The sequence below is a fragment of the Parus major genome, chromosome 1, assembly GCF_001522545.3.
Source record: "Parus major isolate Abel chromosome 1, Parus_major1.1, whole genome shotgun sequence".
NCBI classification, from domain to species: domain Eukaryota; kingdom Metazoa; phylum Chordata; class Aves; order Passeriformes; family Paridae; genus Parus; species Parus major.
In genome coordinates this window covers 39,726,617-39,743,969 of record NC_031768.1, presented here as the reverse complement: position 1 = coordinate 39,743,969, position 17,353 = coordinate 39,726,617, and the positions used below count along the sequence as shown (strand labels likewise).

Sequence of the window (17,353 nt, the reverse complement as noted above, 5' to 3'; positions counted from 1 at the left end):
ATGTCCCTCTGCAGTCCTGCTGGAGGACATGAGCACTGTACTACCCTGAGCATGTTCATTGCATTTACAGCTCTTCATTAAAACAATGAATGTATTAAAATCTTGTATATCTTGTATATCTGGGCTTCAGCTGGTCGGTTGTCACAGTATGGAAAGTCTTCTTTCTGGTGCACAATAGCCCAATTGTACTTTGTGGGTAGAGGGTTAGTCTGACACACTAGAAATGAGCTGGAATATTAGTGGGAAGCCCTCATTTTCTGCAATTATATGGAGAATCTTTCTTCTCAGATGCTTGTCCTCTACAGGTTTTTCACACAGTGAATGAAGTGCCAAAGAATTTAATGAATCTATAAATGGGAAATAATTTGCTCCAAAGTCAGGGGTATTCTGTCTTCCTTTGAAGCACAGAGCAACAGTTTTCTCTTAGGATCATTTGGCAATATGGTACCACTACAGACTAAAGAGGAAGCCAGTCCCTACCAGGCCTTTGGTCAACTTCAGCTTCTCCATTTCTCTGAGCACAGCTTGCAAAGCTCAGTCTGCTGTGGGATAAGACAGCTTCTACTGTGATTGCTGAAGATGAGAACAACATCATTAGGCTGGTTCTCTGTGGCTGTGCCTTGGGAAAATTTAATAGTGCATGGTACATTGTATATCTGTAATCTATTGATTCAATATGGCCTTGAGTACTGAAATAATGAAAGACTGCAAAACTTCCTAATAAATGTATCGTGAATGTATTTGAAGTGTTATTTCCCAAGAGCATCCTGAACAGATGGGGCAGATGCTGCAATTGTCGTATGAACAAATTTAATGTTGCATACATGAAAAAAAAAGACATTGCAAAACTTGTGCAGAAACAGCAGCTTGCAGACTTTGTTTCCTTGGATGATGGTGTTGCACAAATTTTGGGTGAATTGTTTACGGAAATAAATATATTGGAATAATAATGGATAATCCATAATAACATACAGAAATAAACATATAACTAACTTGCATGAGTTCATGTTTTTTCCTTAATATTAAAAAAAAAAAAAAATAGGGAAAAGAATGAGTTATGGCCTTAGCTATGAATCCTGATGGCTTCTGTATGTACATATATTGGTGCCCACATACAGGAGAATTTGATACTCAGCTGAATTTTTCCATTCTTTAAAAGATGACATAGGCTTGAACTGGCTTGATGGCCTTTGAAACACCAAATTAATCTTTTAAAAATCTGGAGACAGGCATAATGTCAGTGAAACCATGCCAACTTTCCCTTCCCCCTGTGCATAAATACATAGATACAAAAAAGGGTAATTTGTAAAGTTTATTTTTACTGGTAGCCTTGAAAATAAAGGGGCAAAGAGAATTCATATCTGAATCTAGGAGTTTGCCATGGGCTGAAACAGACTGTTGGATTTTCCTGGTAGCCATTTTTACATGAAAGCAAATAAAAACACAGATTATGGGCTGAAGTTACTTCATTCCATATACATCCTTCCCTTGTAGGAAATTCCCAAACTGATTTTAGGCTAGAGAGAAAGGTGCTGCAAGGCATAGAGATTGCGTATGCAGGGTTGCTAGTGACACATAAATGGAAGGAACTCCTGGAATGCCCGTGTTTGAAATTCACGTGTGGAGACACATGAGGGCACCACTGGGCGGGGATGGCTGCAGGTGGAAAATGGGCATGTGCTGGCCCCTTCTGTGGGCTAGCTCTTAGGACTCTCCTGGATTCCATGGCTAGTGGGCAGCTTCAGGGCAGACAGAGCTGGTGCAGCGGGGAAGGCAAGAATGGAGACTAGAAACACGGATGTCACATTCTCTTAAAAGAGTCGACAGAGAAGCTGGCAAGTTTCAGCAAAAAATCAGCATAATTTCTGAGCATCATTTTATAGTTTTATAAGATAGGAATAGTTCTAGTCAAACATCTTTTTAAAATGGTAAAAGCCACTTTAGTCTTTGTGGTACATTTGTAGTAACAATTAATAATACAAATTAGAAAAAATAATCCCTGCAAATATGAAAGAGTTAATGGTATTTAACTTTGTCTTGCCTTCTCATCAGTTTTCTAGGCTCCACTTTTTCAAGTAGGGTAATATTGACTAAGCCTCATTAAACTGATTGAGAAATAATTTTTTTAAGAAAAATGCAAAATTAATGATCCATACTGCAAGATCAATAAGCCACTTCAGAATGTACATTGATAAACTATTGCCACTAAAAAATACTCTCAATTTGATATGCAAAATGAATAAGATGGGGGAAAGTGCTGGCTAGGCACTTAGGAAAGCATGAAATTCATACAGGGAAAAGCTGGTGAAGAAAGGGTGCTCTTGGCACTGACCCACTACTGAATGAGTCAGCATGAAATTGCTATTGCAACAAAAACAAATCACATTGAGGGATTTATTGGCAAAAGTTCTATATGTAAGTCATCATTAATTATTCCACTTTCTTCATTACTGCTGAGGCTTGGCTGGTCTACAGGGTCCTATTGTGGATGTTACATTCAAATGACTAGAGGAGGGAAACAAAAATGATACAAGTTTGAGAAAATGTGGCAATTTGAATCAAAAAGTAAAGTCTGAAGGGAAAATATGACTCATTATAGCTTTATATCTAAAAGATTGTCATAAATAGGATAACATCAGTCATCCTCCACAGTCAAAAGAGGACGACAAAATTTAATCAGGTTAATTTTCAGAAAGAGGGGCCTGCTCAAAGCCAGTTGATGGGCACATCAAGTTGCCTGAAGAAAACAGGCACCTCATGGGTGGTTTTTAAAAGCAGGGTAAAAACCCGTGTTGGATTTGGCCTGAAATATATTTAATCCTGCTTCTGGGAGTAGATGCTTAATAGAAGGCCTCAGGAGAGTCTGAGTTTTATGGTATGTGCACTAAACTCTTATTGATGGAATATCCTGTAGAGGCTTTTTGCATATTTAACAATTTCTATAGCTCTGCTTTCCCTCATTTAATGAAGATTAAAAACAATGTGCCAGGGGAAAAAAGAAATCACAATCTTATTCATTTTCCTTCAAAAAACTGCCATTCAACAAGATCAGAATCATACAAAAGCAGGAAAGGAATAGATAGAGATGTTGCTGTTGCTGCTTCTGGTCACCTAGGGGCTACCATAATCAGCATTGGGTTATGTTGGAGCAGCAGCAGATTTTTAAATTTTATTTTCCACCCTTTTCAAAGCCACTGTCTCCTCCTACAAACTGGGGGAAAATGCTTACTGGACCTGGTGGCATCCTCAGCTAGGCTCTAGCTTGTCTTTGTGTATACTCTATTCTATTTCCCTTTCAAAGTAGAACAATATTGCCATAATTTTTTTCACTGGGTATAATCAAACACATTAAACCATGGGGTCACCTTGAACAGACTGGTTAGAACTGGTTTCTAATTTGCCTTAAAATAATTTGTCGCTCTGCTCATCAATTAAATTAAAAAATAAAAAAAGGCTTTTTCTTTTTGTCCTTTTTTTCAGCCTCCTAACACCAAAAGGATGTGGCTAAGGTGAAAGGATCACTTTCCTTCTCAAAATGTAACACATTTTTCAGTAGCAGTTCAGTTACTGATCCTTATGAAAGACCTCAGGGACAGTCTAAAGGAATTTAGTTGAAATTGAAGTGCGGCTGCTTTCCAATTTATTTCCTGCTCCACAACCCTTACATTGGGATCCTGCAGGAGTTAAGGTCCTTCGAGGATGGGGCAGCTGCGGCCTCACCCCTGGATGTTGCCTGGCTTTCCGGAGAGCCCGTTCAGGGACCTGAGTGAGCTGCCTGGAAATGAATTGCGGTGTTTGCCGTGTGAGGCTTCAGCCCTGCCAGCACACAGAGCAGGGGTTCGCAGGGCTCACGGGGTCCAGGGGTCGCTGGGGAAGCGCGGCCGGAGCGGGCAGTGCTCCAACAGCTCCGCTAAACAGCACATCTAGCTTCACCTGGCACAAGAGCACAAGCACGGTGTGACGGGCTGGAGGCAAACCGGGAATCATTGCAGCTGGATGGGGAATATTCCATGTCTTTTAGGGGAAGGTGCCAACCCTTGTTCCAGGGACAGCGGCCTGTGGGAGAACGGGGGCAGAGGGGTACCGGGGGCCTGCGCTGCCTGCTGCGGGTGAGGGGAAGAGAGCCCATTTTGCCTGCGAACGACAGTTCACAGGAACAGAAACTGCTCACGAATTCGGGTCAAAATGAGGGAAGAATAAGCCCTGGGAGTGAAGCCACGCGTTTGTTTCCTCCAGAAAATCGTCCACGGTAACCGGTGACACGCCACAGCTCCAGCAGTCAAAAGGAAGCCGAACGACACGACGCAAACCCAGGATTTTGGCCGCTCTGCAGCACCGCCCGCCCGCCCGCCGCTGCCCCCGTTGTTTTGCGGAGGAAACGCTCGGGCCCGTCCCCGAGGCGAAACACCGCGGGCCGGCCGGCACCCCGCCGGAGCCCCGGCCCCCGCGCTGCCGCTGCCCCTTCTCCGGCCCCGGCGGCAGCCGGACGGCGCGGGCTGCGGCGGGCGGGCCCGGCCCCGGGGCGGTGCGAGCGGCGCTCGGCCCCGGCAGGGAGGGGCCGGACCGCCCCTACGCGAGGAGCCGCCGCCGTCGCGGTCGCGGCGGGAGAGGTGACAAGCCGCCGCTGCGCGGAGCCGCCTCCGCCCGGCAGGGAGAAGCGGGTGTACCCCTGCTCCGCGCTCCGCTCCGAGGTAAGGCAGCCGCCCGCGCCGCCGCCTGCCCAGCCCCGCTCCGGGGCGGCTGCGGGGCCCCGGCGCGGGGACAGCCCGTGTCCGCTCGCCGCGGGGCCGGGCCGCGCGGGGACGCGGCGGGGACGCGGCGGCGGCGGGACTTCGGCTTGCCCGGCGCCCCGGGGACGAGTCGCGGCAGCGGTGCCGCCGGCCCCGGGGGAGCCTGGCTGCCGCGGCGGCCCGCGGCGCCTCCCTGCGCGGGGAGCTGCCGGCGCTGCCCGTCCCGCCGCACCCGGACCCGCCGTCCCTGCCGCTGCCTCCGCCAAGGACGCGGGAAGGCGCCCCGAGCCCCGCGCCGGTTCGGGTGCCCGCTGCCCCCGGCGCTCGCCTCCCCTTCGCTTCCCTAGGGAAGCCGCCGCGGCGTGGGACGGGGCGGGAGGCGGCGGGCGCTGCTGCTGGGCCGTCGCGTCTGGTTCAGCGGTGATTTATGGTTTTGTTAACTCAGCATTTGGCACGGCGTGCGAGCGGGGAGAGCGGCGAGCGGGAGTCATAACTTTGTGTTACTTCTGGAAGGGAAAGGGAAAGGGCCCCGTGGGGCCGTGGCCGCTCCAGCGGCTTCCTCCAAATTCCTCCCTCTCCGCTCCGTGCCCGCCCGCTTCGTCCCTGCGCCGGGGGCTCGCTGCGGCCAGCGGGGAATAGCGCTGGGCAGGTTCGTGGGGGGGGACACGACACGGGACTGCCACCCGTGAAGGTGAGTGTGACGGGGGGGGAGGGAAACTGTCCGAAATGAAATGTTTTTCTTACTCGTGGCTTTGCGTGGAAACCCTATATATTTATTCCTTGTGTACGTATGTTCTCGTCTGCATACACACAGAATATGCGCACGTATTTTTTGAACTATGAGAATATTGCCGATAGGCTTCTGTTTCCAGATGTTTTGTTTTCTGTTTCTTTTGGGCATATTTACGTTTCTGCTGGGAGGGAAAGAGACAACAGTAATGTGGCTGAATATGTATTTGAACAGTAGCAAGGAATAACTTGTGTGCCTTTAATTCAGCTGCAGAGGATATCCATGTGGGATTAATATACTTAAGTGATCGTGTCACACTGACGTATCTTGTTCAGACTTGCAGATTTTTAAAGCAGTGTGGACTTGTAGGTAGTAGCGGAAGTGTAATTAATTTTAAACATGTGACTTGGCCTAGTGCTTATGATTTTAACGTGGTATTCATACCTTGGTAAATATGCATAGATTTAGCCATCTGTCCTCTATTTTCCCTTCGTGTGTGCACGTACCACACTGTGCAAATGAAAAAGGTACTTGCGGTAAGCTTTAGGGCCAAATACATATTTCAACTCTTCTGGGAAATGCTCTAAAGTTACTCTCAAGGACTAGCAGAAAGCGTCTTTCATAGAGTTTGTGAGTATATTTAAAGTTTAAAAACATGGTTGCTCCAGCATCAATTATGTCAATTTGTAGCTTGTATTTGGCACTGGTACTATTTGCATTTGTCGGGTAAAGTTGACACTGGTGCTGGAAGGGATATAGTTTTTCCTACTGTGGACAAGGCCCTTTTGTGCAGTGTCAACCTCATGCTTTTAGAGGATGTGTGAACCCCTGGGCAGAGCCAGCCCTGCAAGTTTCTCTCCCCATTGATGAGGTGGTGGTGGGGTGCCAGCTCCAGTGTTCCTCACTGGAGATCACAGCAACAGAACTTCTGCCACAGGCTGGAGCTCCCAGCTGGGGCACGCCAGTCTTGGGCACTTGCCGCAGTTGCAGGCATATGCTATGGCTTATCTGCGTGTCAGTGAAATCTGGAATAGCCTTGGGCCTGGTACAGTGTGGGGGTCTGTCTGTCCGTGCAAGGTAACCTGCAGGACAGTGCCTGTTTTCCTGCAGCTGAAGAGATGGGCTGTTTTGTTGTGGCATCCCTGCCGTCACCACAGGAGTGGTACCTATCTGCATTGTGCAGAGAGGTGGGTGGATGATACAGCATGGGTCACTTCAACATGCCTTCTCCTCTGAAATTTATGTCCTCTATTATTCATGGCCCTCTCTCTGAAGAAATGGCCTGGGTTTAGTCAACAGCAACCCTGCCAAAATGTCTAATCTTTGGAACTGGTATGTTTGGGATTGTGATGCTGAAATCTTCATCTGAGCATCATTTTCTTAAATTTGGCTTTTATAGAATAACAGTTGTCATAAGAAGATTAAAAATAAAGTCTACTTGCTGCTAACACTTGGTGGGTGAAATTTTCATCTTCTATACTCCAGATGCTCTGCAGTTTCTCTGCTGGTTGCAGTCTCTAGAATTGTACTGTGCAGTACTAAATGCTTTTTCTCCTAACCTGGGGGTTCTTAAACTGTGGTAATACCTACCATAGTAAAAGTTGTACATGAATCCTGCCACCAATGGCATGTGAGTGCCATTTGGGGAGCCTTCTTAGTATGGCTTTACCTTGGGTTAAAAGATTGGTTACAAGATGCTGGAAAAAGTTCTGTTAACTTTTTGTCCTGATTTATGGCAGTGAGAAAGAAAAAGTGTATTAAATTGGTATTCCCATTGCTGCCTGATGGTGTTAGATTTTTTTTTTGCATCCTCTGGGTAGCTCTTGGAATCTCAGCAACACTACATGATTATTTTACTCCTTATGCTGCCAAGTAGAATTATATAGCCTAATTTATTTAGATTTGGCGTGTTCTCACTGAAAGTCGTGCCATGCTAGGTGAATGAACAGTTTTCTTGTTTATATTGCCTTCACTCCCTACTCCCCTTTTAATAGGCCCTCACAGGTCTTACTATAGTTCTACTTGAATGTTTCTGAATTTTGTTGAATCTGGCAACAAAAATAGAAATAAAGAACTATGAATCACATTAAACTTGTTATCAAAGAAGGTATTTTCATGCTGTCAGTTACCAGGGTAGAAATCTCACTTCTCATGGCTCCAGCCAGTCCTACAATCACATTTACTGCTCTTCTATAAATTTTTTTTCCTGACAGTTTATTGTTAGCTCTCTGTGGCTGAAGTACTCGGGACAGATGTGAACATGCTGCCTTCATCTTTGAAGAATTACAAAGTCACCTAATTGGCTTCCAGATCACACTGTATTTTTCTTCATAACCCTCTATCATAATTCAGACTCTTCCAGTCTACTTATTATTCCTTTCCAGATGTCTTTTAACAGTCAAATTTTTGCTGGATCACTTTTCCCCTGATGAATTATTATTTATTTTCTCAGAGGCATCTAAGAAATAAAATGACTGATGGATTATTTTTTTCTCCTCCCATTACCTTTCTTCAATATTCTCCCACGTTCATTTGCAAGTAGAGCTACTTAGAAAGTGTTCATTAAAATGTCATTGAAATGAAAGTCAAGGCAGAGTGTTAATCAAAAATGCTTTTCAGTTTCAAGTCACTCATTTCTCATGAATAAACCTTTAAAAACAAAAACAATCTCTTTCTTTTCTTCTGCTGATACTTTCTTTCCCTGTGTATTTTGCTGTCTTGATCATTGTGGTTGCATTATTTGTGGTAACTGCGTTTGACACAATCGATTGGCTGAGGGCTTTAGAGAAACACAGTATCAAAACACTCAGCTAGCTTCGGAATAAAAATATATGGCTCAGTCAACTACAGGTATGAAGAAGGACTAGACCTCTTCAAAAATCTTAAAAGCGCTGAAGAACTCAAGAGTTCCTCTTGCCTTGCAGTTGCATGCCAACACGTTCATGTCCATTTCATGCAGGAAATGTTGAGCTCTCATTGGGTGACTGATGAGAGTGATGACTATCAGGGGCTGTTCCTCTGCTGACCCTAAGGTAGCTCTGCTGCTGCCCGGGGCTGGGACATGGGGGGCTGCAGGAGAGTGGGTAGATGTTTGAGCACTGTGAGGATGCAGCCTCAAAGATGGGAGGATGATGCTGTGTTACTGGGGAAGGACATACATCACACGTTCTTGAGGAATCAGATTTCCTAGATTGGAAGGCTTCTTGGGCTGCCCAGAGTGCGCTGGGGACACAGATGACTCTTTGCCTAGATAGAGCTGAGACAGCAGTGCTGTTATTGAGCAGCGTTTCAGTATGGAAGTATAATGTCAGTGTAAAGTCCAGAAATACTTCTGACTTATGACCAGCTGGGATCATGTATCTTAAAGCAACAAACCTAGGGTCTGTCTGTGGCTGCAAACTCTTGACAGGGCTTTCTTCTGCTCTCCACTGATTTCCAGGTTTAGGTTTTACTTCAGCTATTCCTCCTTGTTTGGATGGTGCTGCAGTGTTTATGCTGAAGGTTAGATAGGTCTGTTGTACTTTCACATTGGCAGAATTTGAGACTGTTGCTGGCTAATTCACCTGGTTGTTTGACACTGATGTTAAAACGTAGTGTATAGGGAATTGAGCTTTGTAGGTCTCTACAGGGGAAAGAGCAAGTGATGTGGAAGCAGCTTTTACTGCTGCCTTTTCTTCATTGCCCCTGGTTTATCCAGGAAGGATCCAAACCATTCATATTTTTGTGGGCCCTTTTGAGGCATCCCCCCTGGTGAGAGACAAATATTCCATGCCTGCTGGTACCAAAAAGGAGGTCTGTGAGGTTGAGTTTATATCAGCCCATACCTCCTCTGAAAAGAGATAATTTAAAATATGGGGAGATCCATGTCCTTTCTTTCATTTGATGTCTCTGGTACCATTAGGCTTACTGAAGTGAGCCAATAGTTGCTTTTGTTGCTTATCTTTTTCAGGAATGGGAGATTTGGCATTAACCAGTGGTTGCTCAGGACAGTATATCCACGAGTTTCCCCAGCAGTGGTAGGACTGGCATTTTCAAGGAGGAAGAAGACTTCCAAGTATTTTGTTAATGATTTCAGACTGGAAGGAGTGTGGTTGAATTTGCAGGTCTCAGGGAAAAAAAGACACCCTATTTTAAGATTAAGAGATGTCTAAATGGGCTTGGCTTGAGCTGTATAAGCTGGCTGTTGGTGGCTATGGGCGAGGCGCCGTTTCGTTTCCTGAGAGGGCTTTCCAAGTGTGCACAAGGTTTTCACAAAGGGGAGTATTTCCTTGCTGTGCAGTATGTCTGAATGGATGTCATAGGCCTTGAGCATGGAAAGACTTAGTATAGGCTTTGATGCATTCGTTATTTCAGCATTTATTGGCAATTTCTCCATTTGAGGGTTTCTATCCTATGCATATGGTGAGATACTGATAACATCAGGGTGATTTTTGGGTATGTTACTGTAGCAGAGTTTGTCAGGAGTTGATTGTGGTTTTGATCATTGCTGATGTGTGGGTCTCTGAGCCCTCAGGCCCTTGCCCTGCTGCTGTTGATGAGATCTGCAAGATTTTGGGGTTTCTCAGTCCTTAGTCTGCTGAGGCTTTCTGGTTCCTGGGAAGCTGGTCATGCTTTCACTTGCCTGAATGAGGCAATGCTCTTTCCATAACTGCAGTAGTGTTGTGATATCCATAATGTTCAACTTCTCTGTAAAGCGTTAGGTCAAAAATATGATCAGCTTTGCAGGTTGGTCCAGGTGTGATCTGTGAAAGTGCCAAGAGGACTACGAAGAAATGGCTTTTCTTAAAAAACGCAAAGTGATAAGGTTTGGGGATTTTATCGTGTTCAACCCTGTGTCAAAGCATCTGCTGAAATTTTCAAGCTTCATAATTCTGGGACATTCTGCTACCTTCCGTTGCAAGATATTAATGCTAGTCTTTCTAAAGCTGTTTCTTTATTGTAATCTTTGAGTGAATAAATTTTAGCTTTGGCTTTTCAGGTTAATGAAATCTAATAAAGAAGCTTTAATATAAGCACCTTAGATTTCACATTTGCAGAACAGGTGAATGAAGTGCTTCTTGGTGTCTGCTTGTCTTGGGCGCTGTATTGTGAGGAGTGGGGAAAAAAGATACGGGATTTTTATCTCATCTAGAGAGCTTTGGGTGATGCAATGTATATAATATATTTCACTCTTGGAATTGTGTATTGCCTGTTGGCAGTTAGAGATAGGTCTTGCATTACTCAATTCATTCACTTAATTTCATAATGCTTTGTGCTCTTTGCTTCCTGTTTGTTGTGGAGTGTATTTCTTCTGCTTCTTGCAGTTACTGGAAAGTATCTGATTTCTCTGGTTCTTCCCCTCTAATTCCTTGGAAAACCCAGTCCAGTTTATACCATGGCAGATGAAGTGTGCTGTGTCATTCGGATTGCTGGATCCCACAAGAGAGGCATGTGATTTGTCTTGGAGACACAAGCTGTTGAATCCTGGGAATGGTTAGACCTGGATATGCCTCCTGTGGGAGCTGTAGTGAGTGTGGACAGGAAGGATGAGGGCAGGCTAATGTTAAGATTAACATTCCATCAGAAGATGGTGTTGGTGGTTTCAGGCAGTCATTTTTTATTTTAAAATCACCTGTCGTTGCTGTTGTGAGTTAGAGGAAGGGTGAAGAAAAATCTGTCCACTTCCTGAGCTGTAAAGAGGCCACTTGACTAATAATGTGGCAATAACTGGAGGCCAGAGCTGGGTGGATCTCAATACTCCTCCCTCACAAAGCAGCAGAAGAGTTTGGTCATCTGAATTGTGGTTATGGCCCTGGGGCTGACAGGAGGATTACTACAGCACTGCTCTTGCTTTCTGGAAAGCTTACACCATTCTTCTTTACAAATTTCAAAGATGACTGAAGTGTTTTTTTCTTAGATGGTATGAGCAGTTCCTAAACTGCTAGAGCTGGTCCCCACTGCTGCTGAGTCCCTGGGGGAGTCTGCTGCTGGAAACAAACTGGGATGGGGGAAAATGTCATTAGTACAGAACTGTGCAGGAGGCTTTTAGGATTGAGATAATGAATTTTCTAAACAGGAGGAATAATTGAAACTGCTGTAGTTCCACTTTGCTTACTCCAGCAAGATTTTGTCAGCAGGTTCTTAGTTATTTGTTGATTTCTGCATAATAGAGTGAAAGAAGGAGCAGAATGAATGGATGTCCATGAAGGTTAGATTTTTTGGTTTGACTTCTTTTTTTGTTGTTGTTTGTGGGTTTGGGGTTCTTTTTGGCTTTTTGTTGTTTGGTTTTTGGTTTTTGGTTTTTTTTTGAGCTGCCAGTGCTCTTGAAGTTACATTGTCTCAAAAAGAAATCTTTGGAAATGGCCATAATTGGAAACAGTTGATAAAATTTGGGGGCTTTTAAAGGACCTATAAAGAACTCCTATAGAAAATAAGCACTGCCAACTTCATTTATTATTGTTAGGTAGCATGATCTTACATACCTTTGTAAAATAGATGTGTATTCAATATGCAAAATATCTGAGAGTACTGAAATAGAAGGGTCTGAAATTCTGGGACATTTCTGTACAGGATGCAGAGCTTTTAACATATACCTTCTGTCAGCAGTACAAAGAGGAATCAAAAGAAGCAAACGCAAAACATCTGAGTGGTAATCCCTTGTATATGCAGCCAGTAGTAAAGGGAAGAGAAAACTAAGTCTTGCTAGTTCATCCCATGTTAATTGAGCACATGGTCACAGCTTTTGTCAAGGCAGTACTTCTAGCTCAGATGAAGTCCTATTGCCATATCTAGTTCCAGTAAAAAGTCACTTTTAGGGCTAGGGGTCTGGGTTGAGGGAGCTGGGCTTAATTGCTTGCATGAAAAGTAGGCAAGGGACAATCCAGTAGCTGTTACAGCTATTGGAGGATGATTATGAAAATAGTAGGACCAAACTGTACTTAGTAGTGCCAGGTGACGCCAAAGGAGACAACAACGGATTGTTTCTTTGGAGATTCAGGTTGGATGTTGGGGAATTCTTGTTACTAGGAGAGCAACACACCACCAGTTCATCCAAAGGAGCAAGTATCTGCCCTCTGAGCTTCTCAGGGCTCATCAAGGCACAGCCATGCTGACCCACTCTGCTCTTGATGATAGTTTTCTTTTGAAGCAGGAGCTATACTAGGTAAGAAACACCCTTATGTTTGTTACAATCGAAGTTTCTAGGAGAATTCCACCCCCTTCCCTCCACCTCCCCCTCTCAAGTGAAGAATTTTTTTGACAACTTTGGACTGAGCTGACCAGCTACTGTGGGATTCTTGGTGGTAAGCTTACTTTCATGCCCTCAGTACAGCTTTTGTTGTTCATACAGTAATGTTTCAGTGTACTATGCTTAGATTAGTATTGTTAACCTAAGTATTTATGACCTGAGGACCAGCAGAATATTTTTGTCAACACATTTATTTTGTACACATTTCTTTACCTGTCCCTGAAGGAACTCTTTGATGGTTAATACCCTGCCCAAATAGGCAAACCTCTCCTCATGGGTCTGCTGAAGGTAGCTTTGGCAGATGAGGTGGCATTACAGTTGCCAAAAGGGCAGCTGGCCTGCAGGGAAATTTAGCTTAAAGTCACAAGACTATGCATTTAAGTTCATAAGACTATACAAAATAGCAAATATAGCAAAAGACCTGTAACCTTCATCTTGTACTTTTTCCCTGCATTCTCCTTTGCTTAGTAGTACTACTTTTAAGTAAGCCAAAGGTAGCAGGCGGGATATCTTATAATCTTATTTTGGCTCTTTTAATACATATTGGCGGTCATATTTTATCCTTATTAGAACTGATATGAGGGGGAACAGCCAAATGAATGTTTTTGTCAATTTCTAACACTTCTTTATTTTTGAGAGAGAGAGGAAGAGGAGAGTTGGAGAAAAATAGAGAATGGGTGAAGTAGCTGTGTTAGAAAGCTGGATGCTATCCCTGTACAGACATTTCCCTACAAATAAACTCTCCGTTCCATCTTTGGATCTCTGGTGAATGAAGTCCTGTATGCATTTTGGTTTTTGAGGCAATTTTTTCTGTAATTTGCTTCATTTTTCGGGTGGTGGGATTAAATATTGACATGTGCTACTTGGAACATGCTGTTTTTAGAGGTCATGCTGTTGGATGCCATTTTATCCCACACAGTGCTTCTGCTAGAGGACCTTGTTTCTTGCCCTGCATTACTCATACTTGTTTGCTTATTTTTTTCTGTGTGAAAACAATTCTTGTTTCTCTTTGTGTTTACAGCTACTTATTACTTGGTTTCTGTTACATGACATTTGGGAAAAATGAAGGTTCATGTTCATGTATATAGTATTTTGTGACAGAGTAATTAGGCAAAGATCCACACGTAATGTTTAAAGGCATTATACAACAAAGTGTTCCTGACACTTCACAGTAATCAGAAAACAAGCTGAAACAAAGCAACCTCTTTTGAGGTGCAAATGGAAATTTGGTGCAAAACTCATGACTGAATGCATCTAAGTCTAATGTTTAAAGAAAAGCTTGCCTAAGTGAACACAAACTCATAGACTTCACAAAACAGAGCTGCCTGTTAACCAAAAGACTAGTTGCTTGCCAACAGTTCACTTGGCATAGCTTTCTCCTACCTGTCATCCATACTTCACAGAAAGAAATAAAACCCTGCACTTACATACTCCAGACCCTCTCTTCTTGCCAAAGTAATGCTTTTTTAATTATATAGAGTCCTCTGCTCTTACATGTGTGGGTTATTAATTGCTGTAAAAGGGTGAGGGATTGAATGCTGCTCTTACTGATTTTAAAAAACAAAAATTATCCAATTGGCTTTCATTTTCTGTGAAGTTTCCTGGAGCCTGTTTTCTCTGCTTATAGTGGAGATTGCTTGCTGATTTTGCTTCATGCCCCTGAGCACCTACCCTACAGACTCAGGCTATTAAGAGGCAGCTTGTAGGGAAGTGGGAGGCAGCATCACCTGTTAAATTAGGGTGTTTTACACCTGTATTGCAGTAGTGTGCAAAAACAATTGGGTAATTTTAATGAATTAGAAAGAGCAAGCTGAATTATTTTTTTTGCTGATTGAAGATGGGAAAATTCAAAATGTAACTTAGTTTTGGTGGCATTCTTTTGCCTTTCAGTTTATAATGGATTAATAAAATAGAGCTTTTGATTTAAAGGATAATCAGAGATTTCTCATCATATCACTTATTTAAAGATGTATTATTTGCAGCCATTGCTAGAATTATATGCAGGATTTCAAATATATTTGAGGCTGATAACTGAATCTACATTGATTTTAAAACTACTGGGTTTGCATGCAGAAAACTTGCTTGGAATACCTCTCTGATATAGTTATATGAAGTATTAATTTTGGTCATTTAGGAACTTCTTGGGGGACAAATCTTGCTCCTGTCTTCCCAGTAGGTTGGAAATCCCCAATATAAGGGACAGAAATTTAGTATATGTATTCTCCACTGTGTTCCTTGAAATACAAGAGGGTTTTCCTATGCCCATGTGACTCTGTGGCTGAGGTTAGTAGGTTTTATGAAAAGGTGATTTATCAAATGGTTTCCTCCTGTTGTGGGTTTGAATAGGAACTACTCCAAATCTGAGGCCAGAACAATGGGTACGGAGGAAATTAGTCATGGAGGGGTCTGAGGAGGAAGGAGCGTGTTTTTATCAGTGATGGAAGAACTTCCCAGTACATGGGGGTCTCACTGAAGATGATTTATGCATCAATGGGTAGTGCTGGATTACACCTTTGCATTGTTTTCAATTGAGTATGAAAAACCTAAAGGTCCAACACTCACTTCTTAATTTGACACATTTGGGAAGTATTCTTCCTAAGCACATGGGCTTGAAATACATTTTTATGAAGGCTTAAGCATTTGGTGTTTATTTCAGCTGAAGTTGAAAACTTGAGAGTCTTCCATCGGGTAAATCCCTGGCCATGATTTGTATTGCACAAACTAGGGGGACATGAAGTCATTTAGCAGAGAGAGATTCATCTTGAATTTATGGTATATGTTTCTGGCTTAAATAGTGCTTGTACTTTCACACTGTGATTCCTTGTGATTCATAAAACATATTCTGGATAGGGTTCAGCAGCTGTTGATAAAGGGTTTCTGGTTTGTATATAACGCTTTTACATTCTGCTGGAAGATTTGGAAAGATCTGTTCTGATAGGAATATTTCTGGGGAATTGGTTGCATTTTTGGATGGGTACAGGTATCTAAATATATGGCATCTAAAGTGGCACTAGACAATTTTATATCTGGGACATCTGTGTGGGGCTGGCAAATATAAAACATACCAGTAACCCAGTCCTTCCAGCAATGGCCACTGAAAGCCAACAGAAATTCCCTTGGGCATCTAGAAGAAACTAGGTATCTGGCTTTGGATGATTAAAATTTAAATTTTAATGTTTTAATGCTTCTTTGATTTGGTATTTAAGATGAGCAAACTGAAAACGGCTTTTTATTCAGCTGTCATGAAGAAAAACAGAATCACTTTCCTGAAAAAACTTTTGCATAAGTCAGTGTTCTAGAAGTGAGGCGATGTAGGTGGTTTGCGAATTTATTTTACTGAGCTTATTATTTTGCCGATTTATAGTATCTGCCTTATAGAATCAGCAGGATAATGGTTATTTTACCAATCTTCCCTCTCCCCAAAAATGTCCCCCTCCAAAACAAAAAAGAAAATTGAGAGGAGAAGCCCAGTTCAACTCTTAGTTTAAGTTGGTGTCAATCAGTTGTTCAGAGGAGGAAGGCGTGAGTGAGTGCAAAGATTGCTGTTCAGTCAGGGGGGAAAAAAAAAACTGGAACATGTTCAGCATAGCTTAGAGAACAAGCTTATGTAGCTTATATAGCAACATAGCTGGAACATGCTTATGGCAAGCTGAGGATTTACACCAAAGCTGTAACTGTACATTGTCAAAATACAGGTGTCCTTTAGCTCTATGCTAATGTCTTTAGTTATTTGAACTGAATTTGAAAATCTAAAGAGCCGTCCAGTGTATGTAACTGAAATATCTAAATATTTATGTTCATAATAAGGCTTCTTCTCTAGTAAGATTTCATCTCCTACATGTTTAATGAAGGACATGATAGAAGAAGCCTGAGGGTGACCATCTCAGGTAACCAATACAGAAACACAGATGCTTTTAGGATATGATGGAATCTCTTAGAATAGCTACTTTGGGATAGGATGAATCACAGCCCACAAATGCCTATTTCTCTTCGGTGACTATAAAGAGAGAGGGGGAGTAGAGTGACTCAGTGAAATGTGGTTGTTTATATTTGGTCAAATGTATTTCAAGCTAAGTGCATAAGGCTACAATCCTGAGGCAGCTCAGCTCTCCATGGCACCTGGTGTATGTGTCTCAAACATTCAGCTACAAAAGCCTGGTTGGAGTGAACTGCAATTCTCCTCTGGCTGATGCCTTCATCACCCTTCCCAACTGGAACCACCCTCTAAAGGAATGGTGCACATGTACTTGGTCTTCATCCCAATGGGGAATTGGTGTCATCCTAAAATAAAGTCAGGATGCAGACTGGATGTGTGCCTGAACCCATGTGTTTGGATCTCACAATTTAGACATGGCTTAAACGCCTTGTGCGAGCAGCGGAAGGAGAGAGAGCATTTGGAAAGCTTCCAGGAACCACCTTAATTTTGGTAAGATTGATTCCTAACATGTAGTTTGAATATGTGCCTGCTTCTGTGGAGTGTTTCCATTTTATATTTCTCTCAGCATATATATGATGAACATAGAATAATCTGTTTTTCTTTTCTGTGCAGAGACAATCTCCAGTTTTCTTAGGTTAGGGAGATGTTGGGATGTCTGGGAGGTAGGAAGTTAAAAGAGTTAAAAAGCCAGACTTAAAGTTCTTGTGGTAAGCCTGTTTTTAAAACAAAGA

At 43.0% G+C, this 17,353-nt stretch overlaps 1 protein-coding gene across 10 annotated transcripts in view; it reads left to right on the top strand.

Annotated features, from left to right (window-relative positions):
• The first annotated feature begins 4,573 nt into the window (after window positions 1–4,573).
• Window positions 4,574–17,353, top strand: part of MBNL2 (muscleblind like splicing regulator 2) — a 106,748-nt gene continuing 93,968 nt past the window's right edge. For 4 of the 10 annotated variants that reach the window (XM_015627662.3, XM_015627620.3, XM_015627628.3 and 1 more), the window contains exon 1: window positions 4,576–4,691. The gene's annotated coding sequence lies outside the window, so the exon portion shown is untranslated. Of the gene's footprint in view, window positions 4,692–17,353 lie in introns of all 10 variants that reach the window. The other 6 variants (XR_004497265.1, XM_015627673.3, XM_015627567.3 and 3 more) reach the window with 3 other exon arrangements.